Genomic DNA, 26,673 nt, shown 5'->3' on the forward strand with positions numbered 1-26,673 from the left:
AAATTTCATTACCATGCTGTGCGGTCCTCATGGTGCTGAAAGTAAAATATTGGATTGACAGGCACTCGTTGTGGAGGAGGGCTTATTGATGATGGAAAGACTGATTCAATCTCTAATCCTGAAGAACGACCTGCCACCTGGAGTGATAGTATACAGATGGGTGCAATCTAAACTCTCTTTCCGCCTCAAGTTGCATTTGGCTGTAGATTAACAATGTGATTCCATATAATGAAGATGGTTGTTTGGTGCAGTGGCAATTTTCCATTGCTGACATGCAATGTCAACAGTTCTGACAAAGCTATAAGGACAATGTTTAAATGTGCTACATCTGGCTGGGACTGCTGCCAGGTTATTAACAGCCCCATTAAAATTACCTGCAGAGAACTGCTTTGGTAGAAGGCAATGCAGAGCGCTGTTTCCCCTGCAACCATCCAGCCAGACATAATAACAGTCCAGTAGCACACACTTGTAATAATGCAGTGTTATGGTAGCGGTAACAGCTTCTTTACAGTTTTATTTTGATGAGGGAATATTTTATGGCTTTAATTGTATTGAGTCTAATTCTTGTGGCCTTACTCAGGCAAATATCCCATTGAAGTCAATGACAATTTCACCTTAGGGTGGAGTTGCAGCAGTAGGAGATGATTTTATTGATATTTCTAATAAAAATACTCTGAGGAAGTAGGCATATGTATGAATATTTTTTAAAGTTACATACAAATGTCCTTTTAATCATCCTTTTTTTCATTTATTTCCTGGTGAATGACTATGTAACACTCCCGGTGAGGCGTACGTAATGAAAAAGGGTTTTAAGGCATTTTTCTGAGCAAGAGCAAAAGGGCCATGCTGCCCCAGAGGATACTGCAGAAGGCACAGCACATTTTCTGGTGAGACTCCCCCATTCCTTTCAAATGCAGAGGGAGCACTTGCCAGTATAATGATAAATGGGCTTGTGATCCCAGCTCCCTATAAGCAGTTTGTAGTCCAGGCTTAAACGCTCCCTCGGAGCTCAGTGCTTGGATGCTGGAGAAGGTCCTCGCGCCCTCTCTCTCCGACCCATACAGCGTTTGCATAATTTACTTCAGCTCTCTGTCTCTGTGCGTGGCCAAAGGGTCTCTGTGTGCAGAACACCCCTTCTGCTGCATCACCCACTGACTGCCCCTCACCTCCCTACAGTGTATAGCTGCAGGCAGAGGTCCGTGGCTCGTGCCAGGGTTACTGGCCGTGCTGGCCAGCTGTGCCAGGGAGCACCATGCTGGGGGCAGCGTGGCAGTACCCACTGCTCCGCAGCCTGGCTCCGTGGGCAGTGAGCGTGATCTGCAGGATGACTTTGGGGTTAGTTCGTAACATGCAGCGAGGAAAGGAGCCCAACTGTGGCCGTCTTCGCTTATTATGGCTACGTGATCAATGGTGTCAATAAAAAGCTAGGGGCATTTCACATCTGATTATACTGCTGTTCTTGGGGATGCTGTAACAAGGAAATTTGTTTCTTTGCAGCCTGAAGAAAAATGTGAGTCTTTGAGTGCTTGTGTGTCAGAGTGCAAAGGCTTTAGTCTGTGTCCTTCATGTTTTAGCTGCCTGAGCAAGTGGAAGAATTTTCAAAAATAAAAAAATAAAAAATTGGGGCGATACAAGGGCTCTTGACATTTATTACACATGGAACTTTCCACATGTGGCAGAAGCAGAAGACTAAGTTTAGATCGAGCAGTATGACTTAATGTCTGTTGTGCCATATGTTTTTCCTGCTGCTGCCTTACTAGAGTGGAGGGATGGGGAATAACCTGACCTCATTCTGGTCCGGGCTCTGCCTGTAACTCCTTAGGGCTATTACAGCCACACGAGCAATTCTCATCCTGCTGCCCCACAGAAAAGGCAGATAAAATGCAGGTCTGTGGACAGACCTGGAGCAAAGGGCATACAGTGTTGTGTATGAATTCTACCTGTAAGTCTGTCATGGTTTCTCTGAAACATATATTGCCTCCTATTTTTAGAAGCATTTATTACACAATTATTATAAATACTTATATTTAAAAATATAATTATTTTTCAATACCTGTGTAGCTCTTGTGTGACACCGTTAGGAGTCATAGCAATATACTTAAGTTATGCATGTTTTGCAGGCCATAAAAGTGTGAGAGATTCACATACAGAATAACTGACATGAAGAGTTCTGTGCAAAGACAAAGGGTAAAATATATATATAAATCTTGCTTGGCCCTGAAGCTTGGTCTATAGCACATAATTGATGTTCTGTGCTTTAGGAGTAAGAAATGAAAAGCCATGAAGACTATTTGATATGTTACATTCCCAGTGTATCCACATAAAGTCGCTACACACAATGTTTTCTGGAACTCCAAACGTTTATGTCATTTCATTGTGTTCAGTGATACTCAGCTTCACACCTTCACCAGTCTTACGGTTTGGTGGCAGTGCAGCAGTATCAGTGTAAGCATGTTTTTACATGGCTTCATGGCCATTGTGTCTATTTATACTAGCATTTTAGTGTACTTTTAAAGTAAATATCTGTTACTTAGACTCTGTTAGAACTAACAAATTACATGATTTAAATTGAAAAACTAAAGAAAAGTGCTATGCTGCTATTTTTGTTATAACTACCATCGATTTTCTCATTGGAAAATGGCAATAGTCAGTTGTAGTCAATTTCATTTTCAGATTCCAGTATTTAGATTAGAAGTTTTTTTCATCTTTCCTAAAACTAGAATTACTTTACCTTAGGATAGAGAAGGAGATACCATCCATATCTATCTCAAGTATATTTTGGTTAACTGTATTTTAATGAAACAGATTTGTATAGAAATTAATATTTGAAACAAATCTGATTAAATAGTGTCTCTAGGCACAGATATATAAACCAGAGTATTGCAAACTCAGTTTTGTTTTTCTTCTACAGATTTTGAGATTATCTCAGAGTATTCACCCAAAATTAAATTAAGTTGCCTGGAGTACTGTTCTAGGCAGATACAATAGTACTTGTGTTTAGATACTACTCATAATAGTTGGTGCGTGATGGATGTATAAGATAAATGGTACCAGTCCTATTAGTACACTGGCTATCTACAGCCAGATAATTCTTTTCATTTAAAATTAATACTGTCCTGATTTTTCACAGTAGGTCAGACATCATTTTCATTGCTTTTCCTATCCTTTCTCAGATACTGGTAAGTAATGATGCCTCTTACATTTCAGGGTCCTATTGTAGTTTCAGCTGTCTTTTTCTTTCTTTCTTCAATGGGTTTGACTCTTTGAGCTCTCCTTTCTTTGTCCTTTTCCTTCACTTTTTGCTACTTAGCTTTTATTTAGTTCTGCACCTTGCCTCATCTTGTTCCTTTTCATTGACATTACCGTTTTTATTTGTAGCTCTGGATCAGTTCCTTCAATTGCATTCTTGGTCATTGTCTTTTTTTGATGTGGAACTTACCTGACCCCTTTTTTCCTCATGGTCTACTAGCTGCAAATTTCTCTTCTTTAATAATAAGCTTATTTTGTCTTATCACCCTGTCTGTTGAGCTGTCTTTTGTCATATTTCTACAGCCTCTACTTTTATCTGCATAAAATCTCTCATTGTTTCTTACCTTCCACTCTAAGGTTATGTTTCTACTCTAGTGGCTAAGCCAGGTAATGGGCTAAAGCCAAAGCTCATCCTGGTCTGGACCTGTGTATTCATATGGCTGGTAAGATGTAGGTGTTCCCGTATTTGCATGCTGCCTTAAAATTCTAGGTGTCCATGTAGCAAGAAGTGTGTAAACCCTCAGGGAAAGTCTCCTTGAGGGCAGATGGAGTATCTAGTAGCAGCCACACAGGGAGAGCTGCATTCTTTCAGCCTATAGGACTGACACCTTGGGCAGGCACTGCAGTGTTCAGTAAGTCTGACCTTCGGCATTGCCTTAAGATGATGCTTTCCTTAGCATGGGTTTGTAAATGGGCTGAAACATTGTACCATACTTAGACAACATAGTTTACCATCTGAGGTATCTTCTTTTTCCTTATATTTCTACACTGAAAGCCTTTGGATTACAGTCAATTTCAGGAGAAACCTCTTCCCTTCCAGCTCTGAAATGGAGACCAGGTAGAAATCCTCCCCAGCATGTATTTTATCACCAATTTGTTTGCTTGCTTTCTCCCTGATTCTTCTGCCTGATTCTCTCAGCAGCTGTTCTGACATCTTCCTTGCTTCACTCTTGCCTTCTCTTTTCTTCCTCTTGTCCTTTTTCCCCTTGTCATCCTTATAAAAAAAAATCTCATTTTGCCTTTCCAGCCACCATATGTCAAGTATTGGACTTGTATATGTAAAGTCTCTGTAATGTTATTACAAGAATAAATGTACCCAGGAATTATATTATTATGTAATTTCCAGATGTTTATTAGAATAAAAATACTACAAGCAGTGGTGGGACCCAGATGTATTTTTGCATAGGTTTCTTTACTGGGTCATTGTGTAACCAGTAATGTTTGTGAAAGTAATGAGCATGTTGCAGAAGATCAGTGCTTAAAAGTGTAATGCAAAAAAAGAACCATCAGACAAATTTGATGGCCTGATTCAGAGTTGATTTAAATGGAATGTTAAGAAATTAATCTAGTAATATAATTTATCTACTTTTATATATATATATACATATATATATATATATATATATAAAGGAAAGCAGTTGGCAAAGCAAAATGAAAATACTGATTGGTTGGATATCTAGAAATTATTTCTATATAAGCAGAAAAGCTATCAAGGGGATCTTCAGCCATCACAGATAAATAATAACATAAAATATAATGTTAGGGTAATAGCTGAAGAGGAAGAGTAAGCAAACAGGCAGACAGCCACAATGTGGAGGGTCCAACTGTACGGAAGAAGCGAGATCTGTTAATGTTTTATCTGTGTTAGACTTCATAAAGGAAATTGAGATCTTAAAAGCTTTGAGAAACTCTGGGGTTGGGATTCAGAGAAGGTTTCTGGCAGTCCAAGATTCCAGAGTAGTCATTTGGTGATAGTAGGAGGAAAAAAACTACTGAATTTTAAGATAGGTTTTGATGTGCCTCCCTTTATTCCAGTGTACAGCATCCACTTATCTTACTCCTTCAACACTTTTTCAGATAACCCATATCTCTCTACTGTGTATCTAGGCTTTGAAATTAAGGCCTCAAACTTGCATATTGCAGTTTATGTTCAGGGGACTCTTCCTCTTCCTTTTAATGCTCTTGTGAAGGAGCAAAGCAAGAAGTAAAACTAAACAGATGGCAGGCAAGCGATGAATACAAGTTAGGAAGGAATTTATTTACAGCTGAAAGGTACATATATTGGAACAACAATTTTCATGAACTGTTTCCTCCCCCAGTGTGGTCTCAGCCCTGCTGTGATTCATGTTTCCTGGGATTCCTCCTCCTTTTCTATTGTTTGTCTAGCATTAAGTCCACAGCTGAGCAATTCTCTGTCCTCAAGGCTTGTATTTGCAACGCGAGATATGGGCACTGAATCCCATGCTGCTAGAATTCGATTATTACCATCTATATTTCAAGTCACATTTCCAGAAGATAGTATGGATTCAGCATCTGTCTTTTTTCCCCTTATGTTCATCACACTAGGTTTCAGACCTCCTAAGGTCAAACCTGGAGTCCTGACCCATACCTCAGAGCAGCAGCAAGAACCATCCAAGGTCAGTTCCCTGAGACTGCTGTCTAGATGGTTTCTTGGTGCTAATACCGAATCATGTGTCAAGCACATCTTTCTATATGGGATTTCAGTGCAAGTTACATGATACCTGGCTATCTTGAGAGTAATTTTGCCGACAATTCTGTACATGACAAAACTCCATTGTTTATCAAATGCAGTTAGCTACAATGGATATAACAATTCAGGACAGCAGAATACAACTTCTGCTTTTCAGCACTTCACTGCTCTTTATAAAGAAAGGAAACAAATCTGCCTTTATTTCTGAGTCTCTTTCTGTTCCTCTCCCATGCTTCCTGGGTCCCAACACGGAAGACCTTCTTTCCTTAGGGTCTTAGCCCAGTCTTACCTCTCTCTGCCTTCCTGCTGTTATTGCTGCCTTCAATGTGCTGGTTTAGATCTACCTCTTCTTCACAGGTGCACCTCTCTCTTCTGTGACATCTCCTCTTACATGTCCATCAGTGGGTTTCATCATCTTCCCTGTCATTTAGGCTTACAACTTCTGTGTCAGCCCTGACACCTCTCTTCCCTCTTACCACAGCAAGTTGTCACTCCATCATGTCACTTTTCTCTGTCTAACTCCATCTTCCCTCTTCTATTTCCCTGACTGGAATTGTTGTTCAGAGTTTAATCTTCTTCCACCTCAAGCACTGCAGGTCTAATTCCAGCCTGGCTTCCCTGTGTTTGTTCAAGACTACCTAGGGAACCTGACTCCCTCCTGGCACTGGTTGGTATCCCTACACTGAGCAGGCTTTGTCTCCCATAACTTTCAGATTTCTTGAGTTTCACTGATAACTAGCAGCAGAGGGCAGAGTCAGAGGCACTGTGACTAGTTCCTAAATCTGTTATGCTGGTACAGTAAGTCATTCAAGAGGTCCATACAGGTTAAGTGCTCTCCCTGATTCATGAGCATGCACCCCTGGCTGTTGCGGAGGAAATGGCATCCTTTATGGGATCACCTGATCAGCTTCTCTGACCACAAAGAGGCTTGCACAGTTCACAGCCTTGACTTAGGCAATGATTACTTGTTCTTTTATTTATTTTTTTTTTAAGGTTTTCATGTCTTCAAAAGCCTAGCAATGTGTTTCATTGTATGGGGTTAAACATTAATTGCTGCCATAAACCTGATTTCTGGTGCTCACAGTCAAGAGTTGTGTCATGCTTGTGTCATGCTGCCATTAGTAGCCTGGGACGATGTGGTGCTGTGCGCGGTTATGGCCTGAAACCATAAATGTACCTGCTTCCCCCTGCTTATTTCTACTACTGTTACAGTACTCTGCCACTATAGATAGCAGCTGCTGTTCACTCCGGCTAGTATTTCTCCACTTGATAAAGCAGCAGTCGGCACAGGCCTGTTGGCAGTGGGACTGCCTCTGTGTAGTGAGGTTTTACACCAGCCCCGTGACTGGGTCACAGTACCTACTGAAACATGTGCTGCTACGATGTAGCCCCAAACTTAAAAATGTATTTTTTTAATTGAACTTCTGTTTGTTATTCTTTATTAAATTGTTTCAGAAACTCACCATGGACTATAAAATCTTTCCCAAAAAGTGGCTGTTCAGTTCTGTAAGATGCTGCCTTCCAAAATTCACTTCTTGTTGGTTTCAGAATATATTAAATTACCGTTCATCCTTATTTGACTGATTTAAAAGGTTGAGAACTACAAGATTATGGATGTTCTGTTTTTTCCCATGTCTCTTCCTTACTGCCTTTTTTCTTTGTTATCTCTCGTCTTCTTAAAGTCTTAATGTAATCCTCACCCCATTCCACAGGGAACCGAATACAAACAGTTCCCTTGACAATAGTTAGTATAGGGCTCCGTAAAGAGCTGGCACAAAATTAAAGAAGCAGCAGGGAAATTTCTAGTAAAAGTATTGCATAAGCTATGCATATAAATAATATATGTATACAGTGTAATTATGAATGTGTCACTCCCTTGATATAACTTCATTGAAGTAACTTGAGATATTTCTTATCAATAACTAAAAGTTAGCTGCAGCTAAGACCCCTTTATCCTTTTATGTCCTCATTTTGTTTTTCTGTTTCTCTATGTGTATCAGCACTTTGTTCTTCCCCATCATTCATTTCTAGGGAGGGTCTCTATTGCTAGTTTAGAGATGACGATGCACTGATAAAGACTAACAGCAATGTTCACAGCAGTGAGTCACTTTTAAATCAGAGGACCATTTTCAAGATAGGCTGCTCCTGTGAACCCAGCTTGGTGCATGCTGGTTGCTGTGAGGACTGGGCTCCAGCTCCGTCAGGTGTTCCTGGTGTCTGCGGTGCTGAGACTGGACAGTGAAAGAAAGAGGGTGTGTGTGCTGGGGCACGGTTGCTTGTATTTAAGCATGGGTTTACAGCAATACCATTTGTGAGTTAGTAATGAATGCACAGACAGTATGTAATGCTGCCACATTATAAAGGAACACAAAATACAATTAAAACTGTTGTACCTGCTTTTTCATACTTGGTCTCTTTCCTGGTGTTTACTCTGGCATTTTGAATCTAGCTGCTCAGGGATCATCTTAAACATGAAGCACTTGTCAATGAGGGCTGTCTGGCAAGCAGAAAAACTGCTTCCTGGATGTTTTAACAGGGAATTCAGTCTATTTCTTGTCTTGAAATGTCTGTAGTTAGTAAGAACGAGCATATTCACGACAGAGAGATGCACGTTAAAACTGCCACAGTCCCGTTTGCTGTGGCACTCCCTAGGTATGTAGGAGACAACAGTGGTAATTCCTTCTCTCCTTGATTCCAGCCGTGGTCTTGTGGCTCAGCAGCTGCCATTTTGTGTAAAAACCTCAGCTGAGTGCATGGAGACAGCTGCAGCACCAGTATTGCAATGTTTGTAGATCTGGATTTTTCCAGTTCTTTTGTGGGTTCCTAAGTTACCAAGATTTCAATCTAGATTTTGGATCTTCTGGACAAAGTGAATATGTTCATTAACATTACACTACATATTTTCCTTCCTTGCTTTTCAATTATGTGATAAACTAACAATAAAAGTTAAGTGGATTTGAAAACATTTTTGAAAATTTTCTTAGCAGTTCCAGTGGTGACAAGTTTTCAGGTACATAACACCAAAATTAAATATTCTTAAACTGTGTAGAATAGTTTTAGTACTGGTATATCATCTATGGCATATACTGTATAAGCATATACATGTTTATGATTGCAAGATAGAAAACAGTTTTGACAGAACTCCTAGCATTGGAAGAAACTTACTTGTTTTGCATGATGTAGGTCATGCTTTTTCTTAGAGGAATACATATACATGTAGGTACACCATTATGTTTATCCATGTATAGGTATATAAAAAGACAAAGAGAGGCAGAAACAATTAATGATGCTGTAATTTGAGTTTCCATTTCTCAATTAGTTTTGCATCGAATTTGAGAAAATGCATGGCTATATTTGACTGTTTTTCAGCAGAGGCATGGCAAATGATAAATGTAGTTGTAGCCTGGGCCTGGTTGTGTACTGGAACTAGTAGAAGACAGGATGGAACAGCAATGACATGCTGCGGCTTAATTCTGTGTTCCTGCAAAGCCTTGAAATTGTTTGGCCATGGTTTCTGTGTTTCATTTTTTGCTGCTTCAAAAGGGAGTGAGGAATTCCTTCCTGTAGCTAACATGTTTTGGACGAATAGGTGTCAATTCAGTCAAAATTGGAAGCTGGTTGAACTTCCTGGACTTTCAACTCTTGGGGCACAGGGGGAAATGCTTAAAAAGTGCTGGCAACAGTAAGCTTCTATAGATTGTTATTTCAGATTATTGTGCTTTGAGGAAATGTGGTGCAGTGTTTGGTTCATCAGCTACAGTTCCGTTTCATGGTATCAGTCAGGCTTGAGGAGGTCATTCCATGCCCAGAAAGTTCTCTTCTAAAACTCTTTTGTTCTCTAACTCCATGGAAGAATAGTTTAGAAGTAAAAAATTGACCACACCAGATGAAAGTTGGTGTCTTGGCATCATTCCATTAACTTCAATGGAGTAATACCAATTTACACAAGCTAAGTGTCTGCCCTAAAGTCTGTTGTTTAGAAGTCATCCAGTATTTTCATATCTTTCAAGGGGAAGTTCAGATGGTCTTTAAAACCTGTGACACCTTACTAACTGAAGTGTAAATCTGCAGAGCAGTAACCAAGGCAGTTATTTTTTTAAAATTGGCACTCTTAGGAAAAAAAAAAAAAAAAAAAAAGAAATGCTAGAAAATAGCTTTATAGCTAAAAATAGTTCTGTCTTGATGATTTTGAAAGTTCAGATGCTGTGGACTTAACTGTTTGCATTCAGGCTGTAGTGGAGATACTGCTACTAACAATGAACATTTCTTGCCATGCTGATGAAGTGAAATGTATTCTTGATGCTACTTCAGATCAGGCAGCTCTATAGATAATCCACACTATTTATCTTTTCAGCAATACAAAACCTTTTATTCCATTTCTAGATAAGCTAGAGCATGATTTTTATTTATTTATTTATTTACTTTCTACCTAACACTACTGAGGAACTTCACTCTTTCAAACGTGAAAAAGAAAGGCTGGAGTAAATAATAGAACACCATACTTATTTCTTTTCACTCATACTAAATAACCTAAACTTTTGTGTTTTTAATGTGTGAAATCTTTTGATACATGAAGTGAAAAAATAGAAATTACTGGCAAATCTAGAAAACAGTCTACACTGGGAAATGGGTATGGACAGATCTACGTATGTCTGCGAGCAGCCTCCTAGGTGCATTTTGAAAAAAAAAACTTAAATATTTGTGTATGTTAAAAAGTAAACCAAAAGCCTACCCATTTAACAGAGAGAAAAAATCATCCTTTCAGTTCAGGCTGATATGAAACTATTTATTATCTACTTCACCTGCTGCTGTTGAGATATCTCATGGTATCCCGTTTTCAGTCCCCTTCTTCTCTGTGGAGAAGGCTGCTTGGCTTAACCAGTTGGCTGATCGTGCTCTTCCTGGGACTAAAGCATGGAGGAATGTTGGTGAGTCAGAGTCCATGCTGTTTCAGTGTCTCAGGATCCCCTGCGAGGGTTGGACATCAAGAAGAAACTAAATTCTGTAGATATCTTGATATGCTTCCCATGTGACCTCTCCCTTTGGAGGGAAAGTAACTTTGTTCAGATAGAATTAAAAAGCAGAGTAATTATTCTAGAATAAAACATTTTTTATCCTTGGAATAGAGTATCCACATGGGGGAGTTATATCAGCATAGCTTTGGCACTGTAATTATTCTGTTAAAGCGAGGCCAGTCAAACTCTTCCTGTAGCTAAACCCCAGTATGACCTGTTACCACAAGTGGGAAGAAAGGGAATAAAGAAGGTTCATTGGGCTCTTCAGCACCTCCCACGTAACACCTTCAAATAAAGACTGTAATTTTGGTTTGGATAAGAACAGCAATGAATGAAATAAAGTGAAACATAGAAGCTTCTTTTTTCATACCTTATTGAAATGTTCTGCTGACAAAACGAGCCAGACAAAAAATAAAATACGATGACATGGCACAGAGCAGTGCTCCGTAGAGATATCTAAGCAGCTCTGAACACCTGGACTGGTATAATCAGTAGCTTATCTTATTAATACATTGAAATGAGTTTTTAAAGACAGTACTTTGCAACTTAATATCTAGAATATTTAATTTTAAAATTAAAAAGACATATGAGAGTTGAGAATAATAGATGAGATTTTTAAAAAATATGCAGTTTATTTACTTTGTTAACAGAATTTGGGTGGCAGAATAAACTGAAGACTTCAAATTAACTCATAAGGAGATGAAGCACAGTGTTATCTCAAAGATCTGAATCATAATTCTTGGACAGATTCTCTCTTAAAATAAGAAATGTAAAAATTGCTTCTAATTTCATATGTCTACAGTACACACACACCACTATTTGTTCTCTAAATCTTTATCACTATGAATTATCAATGTCTATCATATTGCCTCACTGAACCTTAATTTTGGTGAAATCTGGCATCTATAAAAAAGGCTATTATTTGGAAACTCAGTTCCTCGGAGCGGTTGTTTCTCTTATTAGTTTATCAAGGTGCTCTAATTCAATCTTTTTTTTTTTTTTTTTTTTTTTTTTTTTTTTTTTTCCCTAGTGATCCTTAGTAAAATACTTAAGTGAAAATATACAAATAGTACTCCATAAAACATGTCAATTATTTGATTAAGATAAGAGACTTTCAAGAAGAGAAAGTCTTAAAAAACTTGATTGGTTGATTGGTTTAACAAAGAAAGTTTTGGTACAAAAATCACGTTGGGTGCAATGTATGTGTTTCATTTACAAGTTCCTGCAGTATAGTTTTTAAAGCCTGTTTTTAGAATAAGTAACTGCTTTCTTGAGCTATTTCAATGAGAATGATTTCAAGCTCTTCAGGGAAGGAGCCCTTCTTTTATTCTTCTCTGAGAAGCACCTATCAGAAAGCTCTGAGATACAAAAATGATTAAAACAACACTAATCAGTTTGACAAAGGAAGAGATTTAAATGTGGAAAACATCTAAAAGACCCACTATTGTTGTAAAAAATTAAAAAAGGAGTGAACAAGTCCATGTCTTTGGAGAAAAGAACATACCTCAAAGTGCCGATGGACAGTAAATGCATACTGGGGATGCCAAGAAGTTACTATAGCATTGCAGGTAAGAAGTATGGAAGAAAAAAAGCTGGAGAATGAGCTTGCTTTTATTTCCAAATCTCAAAAAAAAGTCTCAAAACTGCTTTGCTGGCCATTAGCGGCGTCCCATCTGCAGAATATATGGCCAGCTCCAAAGCCAGTAGCTCAGGGATAAACTGATGGGGAGACAAGGTGGTAAAGGCTTCTTCCCCAGCCATTCAAAGATCTTCCCAGAAGCATTGTGTTCCCCAAGTATTGCTAGGTGGGTCATTCCAGTAACAGCAGCTGCTTTTACAGTAACTGAAGGAGAAAGGTTCACCCATTTCAGCTGATTGTTTGTGGTATACGTATAGGTAGCAAAATCTGTTCCTATCTTTTTCTCCAGCAAGAATCTCATGCTTAGGCATCTACATGAAAAGCTGGATTATAGGTACACTGTTTAGCCTGTAAAATTGGGAAGCATCAGCTTTGTGATTGTCTATACAAGCCTCATTCTTACCATTTTACAGAACACAGATAGCCTTTCATTAGCTATTCAGAGCTCCCAGGGACCCTTCTTCACAAAGTGCACTGAGGCTGAAGACACAAAGGGACAGACTTAAGTTCTCACGTTCATTAAAATTCTGCTTCCCTAAGCTTTGCCTTTGTCATAAATCTCTTTCAAGAGATTGGTTTTATCCACTAGGTGTCATTTAAACATAAATGTGGGTTTGCAAGGTTGTTTTGTTGTTGTTGTTGTTGTTGTTGTTGTTGTTTTTGTTTGTTTTTGTTTTTTTTTTTTTTGGTAGCATATCTGAAACAATTATAATATTTTTGAGTGTAGGATGTAGGAATCCATTCTTTTAGTGAAGGTAACCAAGAAAACTTCAAAATTATTTGAGGTTTTACAATTTGAGGAATTCAACAGGACTACATACTACTAGATTATCTGCTTGTATTTTCTTAGATTAAAAAACATATATTTATCATTATGGATGTTAATTTAATTGATTATGTAACATCTACATGCTGTTTTAAGTAACTGCAGAAATTATTCCTAAATCCAAGGCTTAGGTTCTGTCTGGAGTTCATTAGCTGCTACCTGTTCTGGTAGAACAAAGCTTTGTCTACTAAGTCAGCAGTGACTGTGGTGACCTCTCAGATCAGCCATTGCATGTTATTACCTAAAGACACAACAGTAAGAAGAACAGATTTTCCAAATAGGCAGCAACTGTGCTTGACTGCATTCCCAGTGGAAAAAAAGAGATGGCTCAGATTCAGCATTTTCAAATGTATGTAAATTAGTTTAATACAAACATAAACTTCACTGTGAGGGAAATGCTAATTATTAAAAAAATAAATACATCTGGAACAAGCAACTGCTCCAGTAAAAAAGATTGAAATGAGAATAGCAGTTATATTAAGAGATATTAAATTAAAAGCCTGCACTTTTATAAATTGCACAATTTGACGGCTCATTCTGTATATCAGAAGTAATTTATCAGATTTCCTTTTTTTAGCATCACAAAAATATGTTTTACAAACCTTTGCATAAGAGTTAAGATGCAGAACACATGTATAGGAAACAAACAGAATTAGATTTGCTTTGCCTTAAAGAGCCATTTCATCATCAAAAAATGATCATGCAAAAGTTTTGATTCCTACACGTGCTAACAATAATCTTTTTTGGAGAGGCAGGTTGCAGGACTAGTTCTGATAGCAATCCACTCATTTTCTTCACTCTGGATGGGCATGGTTACTTCTGAAATGCAACCACTGGCATGTGTTTGTATTTTGCATCTAATCAGCAGATTTGAATGTAATTATGTATTTTGCAGGTGAGGTGTTAATGCGGGTTATATGGCACATCAGCTGTGCGCTGCCACTTGAAATGGTCCACTGGAAAATCTTGAGACAAACAACATTCAATTAGGCGCACAGCCATGAGCAGCTGTGCTAAGTACCACTGGCATCGCCTCAGACGTACAAATCTCAGTGTGAGCCTACTGCTAGCCGCTTTGAAAATGTGTTTATATTGGTGACAAAAACTTTCCATCATCAATTCTTCTTAAACCTCTGTGCCTCTTAGCTGAAAAATTACAGCTGCCTGCAAGGGGAGGGATGCTCAGTCCTATTAATTTTCATTGGATGAAAAGGATCTTTTTTTCCTTCAGGCTAAAGGTTTAACCTTTATGAGTTTCATGAGTAACAAAGGGCATCCAGATTTTTATTACATGATGTAGAGCTGTGCATTTGTTCAAAATAATCAGCACTGGGCAATCTACCGTGTATTGATCCAAAACAAACGTTGCTACTCATGTAAGCTGTTTCCTTCTCAAGTCTACATTTGGCATAGGAAAACAAACTTGTTTAATCATCAGTTTTCAAATGCTTACCATATATGTCACTGCAGTCTGCTCTAAATCTTAGGATTCACATCAATGATGCTATATGGGGAAATGCATCAACAGATTCTGTAAGATTTTCTTCCCTTCAAAAATCCCACATGTATATTTTGGAGGCTAACTTTCTGAGTACACAATCACTCGCCCAGGTAGGCTGACTTGCTGAGCCGTCAAAAGAGCTACCTTTACAATTCCATGTTTGCCTCTGTTATAAATGGCATTCAGGTTTGTTGATGTGTCTGGCTGGTAAGCAATGTTGGTTGATGCCTTCGGGTTTGTTGTGCTTCCAGCATCGGGGCGTGGAGGGGCACACTGATCTTTGAAAGCAGGAGAGAGCAAAAGGAGGAGGACAGAAGACAAGGAAGAGGATTTAGATTTAGTTTTGGAGTCCTCTTTTAGTTACAAAACCCCAAATGGCCTAGTGACTGTATTTAGACTTGATACTCTATTCAAGATAGGAAAACTTTTGACTAAGGTACAGTTAAACAGACGTCATGAAAATATGATGGATGAGGGAACAGTAGGTGGAAGTTAGAGAAAAACTCATGAAGTCATTAGTATCGTTTGACAATGAGAGTATTGCTGTGTTGAAGGGAGTGATAAGGAAAAGAGCTCACAAGCTGAAGGGCAGTTTGATCAGAAAGAGCAGTTGGGGTATGGGAATCATATCTCTTTTTTCAGCGGGCGTCTGATTCCCTCCACTTCTCTCAAGACTTAAGAAGGACTCTGACTGGACTTGATCTGGAGCTGTGATTAAATGCAAGGAGTCGTATCATGCTTGGGAAGCGACTGGAAGTGGAGACATTTAGGAGCCGATAAATGGGCAGTGAAGTGAAGCAGCATCAGTGAGACGGCAGTGGAGTGAGCCGAGGCATACAAGTTCTTCTGTCTTTTCAGTGTAAGGATAATCTATGTATACCAACAGCCTACTTTTATGTGCTTTTAACCTCCGGTTGTGAGGGAAGGCTTTCTTCCTTTTGTGTCTGTGTGTGTGCAAGTAGCATTTCTGTGAAGGATGAGAATATTTCTTAATACCTGACAGGCTGGAAAAAATGGGAGTTACAAACCGTAAAGTTATGGTCTTCCCCAGTTATCTGTAATTTAAAAATCAGAATTAATCACAGAAAAAAAAAATAAAAAAAATAAAAATATGTGCTTCTAGGAGACTGAACAGGATTTGGAAGCACACCAATCCTACTGCTGAGTTAGTGAACCCAGCTAGTGAATAGTTGATATGATGAAGGGATTGCTCACTTCTGGGCGTTTCCATGTATCGCATGCAGAGTTAATGTGCTAATATGTGCTTATGTTGATGGAAATAGTGTGACTGGTTGAATGAGAGCTTTTTGGTTCCCTTCTGAGGTGAGAGCATAATACATAAGCATACAATTTTTGTATTGCTTTCATCGTTTGGTGTATAGCACTGTGTTAGGTGTGGTAGAGAAGGAATATATAGAAAGCTATGAGAAGGAAACTGAATTTTTCTTGTATTTGCCTATATAGCATAAACTAGTTCCATACAAAAGCTCAGTACTTCATCTGTCGTTGCTAGTTAGGGATGTACAGCAACTTTCTTCAGGCATTTCCTCTTGCAAGAAAACTGTACTTTGCAGCCTTGTATAACTCCTTCTAAGGAAGATTGGAATAAATTAGACGAGAGCTGATCTAGCCCAGTACTGTGTAGTTTCTCACAGTGCCTTTGCAGGCACAGTTCTGAGTGAAAGCAGTCTTCTCTGTAAACTCTTAGCTAATGTGATTTTGGCTAATTATTGGGTGGTATTTTAGAAAGAGAAAGACCTTAATTTTCCTGTAGCTATATTAGTTTGTTTTTCCCAATGAAAAACTCATTTTGTTATAGTTTGACACTTCAATTTTCCTTTGTGTTAGTCTTTTTTTTTTTTTTTTACTGTCTCTCTGCAGTATTTCATGTGCAGATTCATCTGTATATTTCATTAGTGTGCTCGTCAGATCAGTGTGATCCAAATGATTTAAACTAAGAGTAGTGTTGTTGGGCTTGTTGTTGTTGTTTTAACTATAGAAGTGGGTTTTAGAAATTATTCTTGGGAATTTACTTTTTCTAAATTTCCATCTGTTGGTGTTAAGTAAAGAATTTCTTTTCAAATGAAGAGTTATTTTGATCCCTCTGAAATATGTTTTGAGTCCCTGTTCCTCCTTCTTCTCCTCCTCTCTTTTCCTTTTATTGTTAGCAACATAAAACTGTTATATGTAACTTAATTCAGATTCTAGGAAATACAGAGAAGAACAGCAGAAAATATATAATGCAAAGTCAGTTGTGATGATATCAGAGAAGTTCAGCCTACGTGCTAAAATATTTATTTTGCCACTTTCAGAGTAACCCTGAAGAGAGTTAATGAAATATGTTCTGCATGGGCATCTGCTCTTTTGCTTCCTTTCAGGTCTGGAGATCGTGTTGTTGATTGGTTGGCTTGGGGGCTCTTCATTACTTTGGTGTCTTTTCAGTTGCTTCTGTTTCAACGGATGTGATCAGAGACAAGGATAAGCCTCAAAGAAAGCTAGTGACCAGCATAACGTTGATGAAACTTTTCTGTACATGGTTGTACAATAAAGAAAGATGTCTTACATAGCTCTCTACTTATGCAAGTTCTTTTAAAAACTCAGCCTTCCCTTCACAATAGCAATATGAAGGTCTCTATCTGATCTTGTTGCTAAAGGAGCTTGTACCAGAGTGTCATGCACAAACCGGGAGTTTTTCTTGTGAATGGGGAGGTGAATTTACCTTGCATGCATCACTGAGTGACTGATTTTACCATTTCATACATAGGGTGACTGCCCCTAAGGTGGTTAAAAGACTGTAGGGGTTGTAGAAAATGGTTGTAAAAAAGGAACTGGATCAAATACCTATCTATGAAAGGCTTAAACAAGTCAATCTGTTTAACCTATCAAGACTAAGGGATGACTTAATTGCTGTATATAAATTAATGCCTTGATGCTAAGACAATATTGAGTATTAAAGACTCTTCAACAGTAGTTGGATAAAGGATAATAAATAAGAGGCTAAAAGATTAAACCAGACAACTTGCAAGTAGAATTTGACAAATGTTTGTAACGGAAGGGGTATTCTTTATGACTGGAGGTGGTGGATTCTCTTTTATCTCAGGGTGTTACCAAATGCATGAGATGATGTTTGCTTCAGATGGACACATGTTTAAAAGAAGGGGTGATGTGGATTTGGCACAGGGTTTACTGGTTGAAATTAGTGATCTACAGAGTGTGGCCAGTCATGCTATTTCTTTGTGGTCTGTTTACCTTTAAACTTCACGAACTTTCAACTTACTCCGTCTCTACAGACAGCTAGTCACTGGAGCTGTGTAGCCATGCATAATTACTCATGTTCTTTTCTTTTTAAATCAAAAAGTTTATATTGCCAGGATATGTTAGGAATTAAGGTGTTAGAGCCATCTTATTTTACTGCATTCACATACTGTATGTTCTCTGACTTGGCTGGTTTGAAAGCATGATTCTGGGGAATACTTTTCTCTCCTTTTTTCATATTGACTGGTGGAAAGTAGGTGTTTAAGAAATCTCACTCTACCCAAGACAGTGCTAATGCAAACCCAGATTTTCTAACCCAAGAGATTTGGATAAGGCTATTGGAAGAAATGAGCTTGATTCCTTTCAGAAGTGAGTCTGTCATGTTATAAGACACTAATCTCTACAGGACACTACAGAGGGGAAAAAAATGTTGGGTTTTCAGAAACTTTGGGGGAAAAATATGCACAGGACCACCTACATTTATAGTTTTATAGCTGTCCCAGGCTAAAAAGACATAGAAAAGACACTTTTAATTATCTTTACTCTTTCCATTGTGAAGGAAAAAAATAACCTCCTACTATGTGTGGGTGAGAGAGCACTGGCACAGCCTTCCCAGACAGGCTGTGGGGTCTCCCCCCTTGGAGATCTCCAAAAGCTGCCTGGATGTGGTTCTGGGCAGCCTGTGCTGGGTGGCCCTGCTTGGACCAGGTGGCCTCTGGAGGTTCCTTCCCACCTCAGCCACTCTGTGAGTCTGTGACCCACAGTGTCACTATGACACCTATTAAAGACAGCTGTGCTGTTCCAGCTAATGGGTTGCAGTGCCAAGAGTATACGACAGTCCTGGCTAAGCAGCCACCACAAGGTTTTGAAGATGGTGAAGCATGTGGGTGCAGGGCAAAGGAGAAGGTTCGTAGATGGCACGGCTTTGGTGGGCTGTTCAGTCTGCCTGCTCTTCTTTCAAAAGAAGTGAAACTTTTGCAAAGATGCAGGATTCTTTGGAGAGGAGAAAATGGCATAACAGAAAATCTTCTGAAAGTAACCTAATTGCTGCTATGCATCAGGTCCGCGTTTGTATACTTGAATTGGATGGGAAAAGGCTGTTTTCTGAGGACAGATGAGACTTTTCTCCCAGTAGAGATGAGAAGCAGTAAGACAATGTAGTTTACAGTAGATATGGGTAAAGTTGATTGTTTGTTTGTTTTATCTCCCCGCTCTCTCTGTGGCTCTGTGTTACACATATGCTGTGCCTCTGCAAACCTGAGGACATCAATCAGGCTGTTTCAACAGGAGAAAGTATGACTCTTAACTGTGTGATCTTGGTGGGAATGTGTTTGCGAGATATACTTTTGGCAAAATATTTACTTCCTCAAAGCTGTGTGTAAGTTACTAGTTATCCTTACTTCATACAGAAAAATGCTTTACAATATCACCATCAGAAATTATCCCCGGGAAGACATGCCATGTAACAAAGGTAGCACAATGAAACGGCTTCTCTGCTACAGTCATTTACAAATTTATAAACTTTAAGCTGTAGTAAGAAGTCTTGTTTTTGCTGCTTTTCTTAATATGATGCAGAATATCTTTTAGAAATATTCATGGAAAATGTGCTATGTCCTTTCTTTCGCTCTAATCCTCTGTATTACCTGTACAAAGAACAAGGATTTGCACCCCCCCCCCTTTTTTTTTTTTTGCTTATCTATGCTGCAGTCCTGCTGTCATTGTTTGATTCTGCTTAAATCCCTCTGTACCTAAAGGTACAGCCTTATCAATTGAAAAGCTAATGCTATATAAGAAGTGAAAAGAACACAGAAAGGTTTCCTAGCAACTACTGTGAATCCTTCTAAAGTAAGTCAGTTAAAACCATGTAGTACGTGCAATGGGTGCAAATTAGGGAGCTAAGCTGATCCACAGATTTACAGATGCCCACTATAAAGTATAATAAAACCTGTAATAGAAGGTGAATTGCTGGAGAAGAAAATCACATCAGAGTCTTGACAGCTTTATCATTATTTAAATGATCCAGCTTAAATTCTACTAGGTAGTTAGTAAGACTGAGTGTCAGAGCTACACTGACAGTGTACAAAAGCACGGTTAATGGCACTGGTTAGTGTCGCTGCTGCGATGATGTCTTCCATTGCTCTTTCTAAAAACAACCAGCAAACAGAAACAAACAGAATCAGCTCTAAGGGGCAGTTGTGAGGGAGCCATTGCAGGGTGCAAATATGCAAAGCCACCTCTGTGAAGCAGGGTCCTTTTTGTTTTGTTCTGCTTTCCACGGCACGAATTAAATTGGACATTTTTAGGTTAGTAAAATCTGTTCCGGAAAGCTCAGGAAGGCTAACAATTATCTGTGTCCCTGCACACCGCCCTCCCTCACTCTCCCGGACACCAGCATTTCAGTGGAGTTTTCTTCTTTCCTCAACACTTTTATATTGTAGGTATTTCTTAAAGAACTCCTTGAGCTAGTATTACTTAGAGAATCAAACTAAAAGTATGACTAAAGGGAGACCTAAAGTTTCCCTATTGTTCTCTGGTAAACAAATGTGCTCTAGTAAATAGAAAGACAGGACAGGGTTCAAGCGCCACGTATAACCCCATCCTGAGATAAATGCATGCCTGAAGGAAGCCATGTGTTGAAGAATACCATTTGGGATGAAGATTTTGAGGTTGTGGTTTTTTGTTTGTTGACTTAAGTCACCCCTGAAATGAGACCCATATGTGAAAACCGGACAGAGATCACAGTCCCTCTGCAGGAGTAACACGTGCGTGCATGTTCACATGTCTTTTTATAACAGTTTTTAGCCTTTGGTTTCTTCAGTTTTGCAGATTCCAAGAAGCAAATCTGAAAAGGTCTGAGGCATTGGCACACTCAGGTGCTTACCCCTTGCTTATCCCTCCCTGCCTTTGTTGGTCTGAAAATGAGGTTGGAGCTGTCAGCAGGCTGACCTTTCTCACATAATTGTGTTATTTCTGCTTCTCCTCCTGTCTTCTCCCAGGAAGTGCAAAGACACAAAGATGTTTAAAAACAACAACAAAAGGGAACGGCAGCACTCTGAAACACTGAGCAAGTTTGGAGTAGCGCTGAAGCTGGCAGCAGCCTCATCTGGCTCGTGTTTTGCACTCCGGAGGGAGAGGCCTGCTGCTCTTAACCCTTCCAGAGGGCGTAAAGGCAGGTGTGAAAACTGTGAAGAAGCAGTTTTTTGTCAGACGCTTCTTCCTTGCTCCCTCCAACCTCACTCACCAACAGCTGCACTTCTACAAGCACTGTGGTAAAAGTATTCATTTGCTCTGTGGTTTTGAACCGTCAGTTCTCACAGAGCTGACCAGTGTGTTAGGAGCACTGGGAAACTGAGTGTAATCTTTGTTTTCTGTAATATGAGATGTTTGGGTGTTATCTCTAACAACTTACCTCATGTGCTGAGGGATATTAGTTTTAAAAAAATGAAAGAATTAACTGCAGAAACTCCTCTCCCTGTAAAGCACTGAAACACAGGCTTATAGCCAGCAGCAGCTTACAGTCAGTGCACGTATGTAGTAGCGCATGTCTGCTGCATGACCAGGCTGCACAATTGTCATTCGTAGCCTTTGATGACTCATTAAGTCATTTTTAGCTCTGTTGGGTTACTTCTGTCACAGATTGTTAACAGTATGCAAAACCAGAGGCAGAACATGTTAGGGGATTCTCCTTTTACAGGTAAAGCAGCAGAGTAGGTGCTGATTAGGTGCAGTCATCTGCTTTCATCTTTCTGGCAAAGGAAGTAGTCTCGCCAAATACCATCGTCCTGCTAAGATTCATCAATACACTACTGGAGAGGAGGCCTTCCAATCATCCGTGGAATTTAATTTTTACCCTCTGTGTAATTAAATTGCTACTCTGAAGATTTGTGCTAAGCATAGGGGAATAATTTAGACACACAAAGTAATAAAGCTTCCAGATGGTAAATTCATGAGTCTGTTTTCTGGTGGAATAATTAATTATTCTAGTTGTGTTTTGTTTTTGTTTTTTCGTCTACACTCGAGCTGTCATCATCTACAACAGTGACCAAAGCCTGAGCCACAGTCTAGATACTTGCTCCTTGGGTTTCTTGGTTGAATTTTGCAGCGGGACAAAAGGTACAGGAATCATGTTGAAACTCTCTTTTTCACTGAAAAAGAGCTTTGGCCGTTGTATCTTGGATGAGCTAGGTTAACAGTGCTCCTGGACATCATGTAAATAGCTTTCTTTCTTTCTCCATTCCTTGAATGTGATTTTGGTCTTCTGCTTGTCCAAATCAAGAAATCATTGTCAAGTAAAAAGAATAAATGACTGTGAAAGACATAGGCTGCAAAAATCTGTTTACTTCTACTCAGCTTGGAAATTATTACTTTGTGTGTGTTATCAGGATCTGACTTTCTGATACCTTTAGTGATAGCCAGATACCAGCAGCAACACTGTAGTCATAAGAATAAATGAACTTAAAATTTATCTTTACATTCTGTTTTTTTTTTTTTTTTTTTTTTTTTTTTTTTTTTATGAAATGGACTGAAATTCTGCTATAGGTATTTTGTGCTACTGGTTTCTCTATATGTCTTATAGTACGTGATTTGCGAGAATTCATCTTAAAAATCAGGAAGTACAGTGTCTGTAAATCTGTAATCGACAAGGAGTGTTTATTTCAGTTTATGTAAAATTTATATGTGAGTGTGAATAAATACTGCTTAGCTAATCTGGATGTGTGTATATGTACATACACAGTATTTAGATTTCACTATCTTTACCAGGTCACTTACTTAGCAGATGCTATTTCTTAGGATAGTGCTCATCTACACTATCATGAAATTATTTCCTGCAGTAAATCTGCAGTTTTGAGGTGTCCTGAAACATGTTTCTCAGAAACATTTCTCACTGTCAACTTCTGAAAGCTATTTTCATCAAGACCTTGTCCCCATAATTATTAGTATGTTCAAGAACCTTGGAACCAGTGCAAGACATTTTATTAGTATCTAAATATTCACAGGGATGACAAAGTATAGAGCTTAACAGATCATTAAACAGAAATCTATATTTGGAATGAAACTACTCATCTGGATTTGAAACTGTTTGCCTTGCGTTTATGGGGATAAATTCTGACATATTACTGAAAATTTACTTCACTCACTTTCTTCTTACATCAGTCTAGAGCATGGTGTTCAGAAATCATTCAGAGCTGAGAAATTTGGAAAAAGACTTGCTTCCTTTGTTGTTAGAGTCCTTCCCAGCCGGTGTTGTGGAACAGAAGCTGCTGCACGACACAGCAATTGGTTTCAACTAACTCATGATCGTGCATGAAGCAATTCCCTATATATGAGATTTATAACCTGTTTAATCCTTTCTTCTTAATGTCCCTGTTATTCAATTACTGCCATTTCACACACATTTCTCTAATCTTATTTCATCTTCTTTTAGCCTGCTCTTTGCAGGCTCTTTGCTTTGAAGCTGATGGAAGGACTTGCACTGACTACACTGTAGAATAGATAAGATCTGGTTTGTTTTTCTGAGGAAAAGAAACCTAGCCTGTGCTCAAAGCACCATGCACAGCTATAGTGATAATAAATTTGCGTGCACCAACCATCTTTCAAGATGTTCCTGTACTTGTTTGTTTCCTGAAAAACGAGGTGTTCTTACTACTGTCAAGGATGCACAATAGCATGATTAAGGAAGAGGGAAGTTGATTCTCTTCTGCTTTATACATCAGATTGTACCATGCTTCTCAGCATGAGATTTATATTATCTGTAATGGTAATTTAAAGAAAAAAAGACTATATTTTACTTTTAAATCACCTTTTTTCCTGTTTTCAAATAGAAAGAAGTCCACTTGAAATATGAATACATATAACTGAGAAGGAGGGAAACATCAAATTTTGTAGTATTATTTTACAAAACACTTTTATTGTCCTACTGCACAGTTAGAACTATCAAAAGAGAAGTGGGATGCTCCTGACAGGTAAAATTTTATTTGTACAAGGCTATGCATCACTGAAGTACTACTTAAACCCTGAAATAAGTGGGCCTCAAGTAGTTTGTAGGCCATCATGCAAGGATAGATTTCACCCTAAGAAATATCAAGTGGTATTTTTCAATCTAAATCAATGGTCTGGAAAGCACAGTAAAGTCTAAATACTGATGATTTATAAATCTATGTGTACACAGGGTGTGTATAAATATGTGTATATATAGAAACATGAAATATGAACACTAAAATGTACTTGAATTTAATTAAATTTTGCTGAAAGAAAAGTCTCGAGTCAAGAGGTAGGTTTGCAGTTGTTTTTTCTTCCTTTTGTGGAATGTTTTGCAAATCATACACTAAAGAGAACTGAGCATTTTGGAAATATGGACAGCGTTTTGTTTTACCAACCATGAAGCAGGAATGATGTTGCTTTCATTTAGTATTGTACCTAAAGTATGCAATCTAGTAACACAGTACAACCATTCTGAAGGGACATAGTGATTTGGGCATGAAAAGACTAAAATTATAGGAAAATGAAGCTCAAAATTACATGTCCTGCGAGGGAGAAGGTCCTTGGTGTGCAAAAAGCTGGAATATCAGATATAAGCCTATTACACTTGTTACCTACCTTTCAGTTAGAAATTGCTGCAAGCCATAAAAAACTGTTGTTCACACTTCTCAAGTTTAATTCAGTCAGATCCGTTGAAGCTTGAGTCTTTAGCAAAGGACATTTTTTTAAGAAAGTAAACTTATCTCTCTTCCCTTCAGGGTTTTCTCTCTCTTATCCTTTCCTAGGGAAACTCCACTGAAGAAAAAGCAGCACCACTGCTTTCTGCTGTTGTCTGGCTGTTTAAGGTTCCAGCATGACATTGTTTTTCAGAGATGACGGCCACAGATACTAAACAGGATGGCAGCTTTGAAGGATACTCAGAAAGATGTGACAGGGGCTCCTTAATACTGTTCAAATTAATGCATTAACACTTTGACCTTCCATAAATTCAAAAGGACAATGCAAAAACAGGCAGAACAAAAATCAACCAGCCAATACCTAAATCTGATCTCAAAGATCGATAAATCAGAATTTCTGGTTTACTTGTTCTTGTAGAAAATTACCAGAGAAAATGTCTCTCCAGGCTGAGAGATGTTGTCCCATGTGCTTTGTACTGTTTTTCATTTCTTTGTCTTGTGACTGTGTAATTTCTATGTAAATTGCCATAGACATAAACAGTGGATGTGTAAATCTTCATTTCTAAGGCTTGAGAAAGAGAAAAGGAGTAATTTTCAGAGTATGTTGTGGATTATTGAAGTCAGCAGCGATTAAAACCATGAAAAGATACGTGAGACTATAAAAACCTGCTCTTGATTTGAAGCCTACACATCAACTTTGTTCTCAGGTGCACCATTGAGAGTTGGCTTTTATGAGTATGTGTACGTAGATGTGCACGTCTTTCTTCATCTGCACAAGGAACATTAGCAAAACTCTTTGTATTTGGGAATAAATCAGTTTGAACACACAGACTTGTTCTGTACTCATCACTCTCTGCATTTATGTTACTTTTCTGTACAGCTAAGAAATCTGTTGGCACGCTTAGCATCTTTCCCAGATGGTATCGGTCTTCCTCCAGAGGGTGTATTTTCTCTGTTTCTTGTTAAGATTTTTTTTTCCTTACTATTAATATTATCTATTTATTGATTTATTTTTATTAAGCAGGTTAAAAGCTCCTTAGCATCCCTAGAGTTTGGGTTCTCTCTCTGTGGCCAGGGATTTTACTGTGGTTACCAAAATATACTTTCACATTGTCTTCTGCACTTACTACTTACAGATAGACTGTGCAGATCAGGAAAAAAAAAAAAAAAAGTTTCCTTCTGTATACTCTGGAGAAATATATTAGGATGGTGTGCAAAGCAATTGCTTCTACTGCTTGAGCTGAAGGATCTCAAGACCCAAAAGAATGGGATTCTTTCAGTGTAACAGTTCCTTTGAAATCATCCTTATAACAATATGAAATAAAAATAAATAAATAAAATAAAAACTGCTTATCTGAATGCAGACACTGTTTCTCCAAATACAGACAGAAACAGTGTGTAAACTTTATAGAAACAGGTAGCCAGAAATGAAAGGAAGATAAGGATTATATCCTCTTATTACATAAATTAACGCAAATAACTTCCAATTACTTAAATTAACAGGTTATTTTCACTGTGATCCAGGTGTCAGGGAACGTTCTTTGGTTGCATTAATGGAAAAGGCTGGCTTTGGGGCCTTATAGTCCTCTGATAGGCCTGATTTATCATTTGGGATTTATTCAGATCTGATCCTGTCCTCAAATGGTTCCTTGGACATTAATTTGATCAGGACAGGACCCTGCATTCCTGCTACCGGGTCACTGTTCCCTCCAGACAATATCCCTTAGGTGGGACAGTAACAAACCAAGCTAGCTACTTCTCCATCGCTTGGTTAAGCTCCATGTTGGGAGGCAGGACAACATAATTCTTAAATTCCGTTTGAATCTCTAATTTTCTAATCTCGCTTTATACAATCCCATAACTAGGACTAATGGATTTTGGGGGAATTGGTACATATTCTGCCTTTGAGAGATGTTGTGACAGAGTTGTTGTTCCATATCTTAGCTGTGTAAAATTAGCAGCAATTCTAAAGTTGCCTTCAAATTTTTCTCATTCTTGCTCTTCTAAGAGCAAAAGTTTCTTGAAGTTCTTTGTTCTATTA

At 38.4% G+C, this 26,673-nt stretch overlaps 1 protein-coding gene and 1 long non-coding RNA gene across 2 annotated transcripts in view; both read left to right on the top strand.

The window, feature by feature from the left end:
* The window catches only part of LOC311436714, a 164,652-nt gene extending 143,584 nt beyond the window's left edge, over positions 1-21,068 (top strand). Inside the window, exon 7 of the long non-coding RNA XR_014693043.1 lies at positions 20,973-21,068. This is a non-coding gene — a long non-coding RNA (uncharacterized lncRNA). The remainder of the gene's footprint in view (positions 1-20,972) is intronic.
* Positions 1-26,673, top strand: part of LOC311436130 (uncharacterized protein) — a gene marked incomplete at its 5' end in the record, with an annotated part of 364,735 nt that overhangs the window by 77,279 nt on the left and 260,783 nt on the right. The gene's annotated exons all lie outside the window — the stretch shown is intronic.

The sequence above is a fragment of the Aythya ferina genome, assembly GCF_964211825.1.
Source record: "Aythya ferina genome assembly, chromosome: 4".
In the NCBI taxonomy this organism is placed as follows: domain Eukaryota; kingdom Metazoa; phylum Chordata; class Aves; order Anseriformes; family Anatidae; genus Aythya; species Aythya ferina.